The 2623-nt window shown below is 44.5% G+C and overlaps 1 protein-coding gene across 1 annotated transcript in view; it reads left to right on the top strand.

The window, feature by feature from the left end:
* Positions 1-2623, top strand: part of LOC106873121 (structural maintenance of chromosomes protein 6) — a 147570-nt gene that overhangs the window by 65946 nt on the left and 79001 nt on the right. The window lies entirely within an intron of this gene.

Below are 2623 nucleotides of genomic sequence, written 5' to 3'. Positions count from 1 at the left end.
CCCACTCTCTCTCTCTCTCTCTCTCCTCCTTCCCTCTCTCTCTCTCTCTCTCTCTCTCTCCTCCTTCCCTCTCTCTCTCCCTCCCTCTTCTCCTGCACTTCCCTCTGGTTGGGTAACCATGTATCTCCTTTGTGACAGCACACCTGTTTCTGTCTCTCCGCCTCACTATAACCTTTCATCATCTGACACAAGATCACCTCCTCCAATGCTTCCTCCCCTCTCAAAATATTTTTGTCTTGCAAGTTACTTGGTGACCCTGTCAGTGCAATTGCCACTTAAAAAGCATCCAGTCCACACTGCAAAGTTGTTGGCATTTGGAAGGGCATCCAGCTGTAAAAACCTTGCCAAAACTGATCTTGCCTGTGCTTGAATGAATGAATGGTGCTTATCGCATGCCACTGGCACTGATAATGGCCACAACTACAATTTCCATTTGATTGTGATTTGATTTGATTTTAATTTACTTGACTGAACAGGTCTCATCAAGCATGGAATGCCGCCCGACAATTCAAAGATACTTTTTAAATGGGCTGGTTATGCGACACTGGTGTAGGCTACAGCTGTGATCTCACTTTCCTTGCCAGGTTTTATCAATCACAGTATATCTCCAGAGGTCTTGGTCTTTCATCATTGCCTCTGTGAAGCCCAATGTTCAAAGGTCATGCTTCACCACTCATCTCATGTCTTCTTGGGTCTCCCTCTTCCACTGTTAGGGTGTGACACTTCTTCACACAACTCTCCTCATCCATATGTACATATGACCATACCAAAGCAAACATCTCTCTTGCACACCACATCTGATGCTTCTTATGTCCAACATTTCTCTCAGAATGCTTACACTCTGTCGTGTGTGCACACTGACATTACACATCCAGTAGATCATACTAGCTTAATTTCTTTTGAGCCTATGCATGTCTTCAGCAGTCACGGCCCATGTTTCACTGCAGTGAAGCATGGCAGTTCACACACATACATCGTACAATCTACCTTTCACTCTGAGCGAGAGGCCTTTTGTCACTAGTAGAGGTTTCTGAACTTTGCCCAGGCTATTCTTATTCTTGTGGCAATGCTCTCTGAGCATTCACCCCTCCTATAGACTTGGTTACCTTGGTAGCGGAAGCTATCTACTACTTCTAGTTTCTTCCCCTGGCATGTGATGGAATCAGTTTTCTGAGCATCTGCAGTGTTTATTGCCCCTGTGCATCTGCCACACATGAAAGCTATCATCCCAGTTAACCTTCCTTTGATGTTGCTGCACCTCTTATGCATTCATAGCTTACACTGGGTATATCTTATGGTGTTTCTACCTACACCTTTTCTACAGATCAAGCAGGGCTATCTACCCGAAGGGGTTTGTGATGTGTTCGCTTTCCTACTTACTAGGACTTTGGTTTTTGCATCATTGACTCTAAGGCCCTTCGATTCTAAACCTTGCTTCCACACCAGAAATTTCTTCTCTAGTTCTAGTAGTGATTCTGCTATGAGAGCAAGGTCATCAGCGTAGAGGAGCTCCCAGGGGCAGCCTGTCTTGAATTCCTCTGTTATTGCCTGGAGGACTATGATGAATAAGAGGGAGCTTATGGCTGATCCTTAGTGAACCCCTACTTCTACGCAGAATTCTTTGCTATACTCATTGCTGACCCTTACCTTACTAACGGTATCTCTGTACAGCTCTTATTGACCACTCGTCAATCCCCAGTTTCTGCATCACCCACTAGATAAGGGATTGGGGGATCCTGTCAAAGGCTTTCTCCAGGTCAACAAAAGGCAAGTATAGGGGTTTATCTTTGGCTAGGTATTTCTCCTGCAGTTGCTGTACTAGGAATATAGCATCAGTGGTGCTTCTACCTGGCACAAAACCGAACTGCATCTCATCTAAGCAGACTCTCTCCCTAATTATTTGGGCTATGACCTTCTCCGTGACCTTCATTATCTGATCCAGTTGTTTGATACACCTGTAGTTAATTCTACCTAGAGCATCTCCTTTACCTTTGTAGCAGTTGACTATGGTGCTGCTACGCGAGTCATTGGGTATGACTCCTTCATGAACTACCTGTTTACAATACAGGTGACTAGGCCATGACCCACATCACCAGATATTTTAAGCATCTCAGCAGTGATTTCTGATGGGCCAGGGGCTTTTCCTGATTTCATATCCTTAATTGCTTTATGTCCCAGGGTGCTTTCTGTTTGGATCGCTGGTCCCTCTACTGGCTCTCTTCCCCCCATTCATTCTCAACATTCAGCAGCCTTTCATAATGGCTTCTCCAAGCCTCTTTCTTTTCAGAATCATTAAAAGCAAGTGCACTATCATCCATGTGGATACATTTCTCTCCTGTGACATCACAATTTTCTCTCACACACTGTCTTGCAATCTGAAATACTTTAGTTCTTTGGTCCTCACATTGCTGAACATTAGCAAACTTCTTCTTTTCTGCTTCTCCCTTGGCTATGTGTACCTGTCGTTCAGCCTCCCTTCTGGCTATCTGGTACAGTTCCCTGCTACCCCCACTCTTCCAGGTTTTCCAGGCCTGTTTCTTTGCTCTAATGGCCTTGTCTACTGTATTATTCCACCACCAAACATAAAATGTTCAAATTCTTCATTTTACTCATTCTCCCTATT

The sequence above is a fragment of the Octopus bimaculoides genome, chromosome 9 (assembly GCF_001194135.2).
Source record: "Octopus bimaculoides isolate UCB-OBI-ISO-001 chromosome 9, ASM119413v2, whole genome shotgun sequence".
NCBI lineage: Eukaryota > Metazoa > Mollusca > Cephalopoda > Octopoda > Octopodidae > Octopus > Octopus bimaculoides.
Note: the sequence above shows the minus strand (reverse complement) of the source record. Positions and strands in the feature narration are given on the sequence as shown.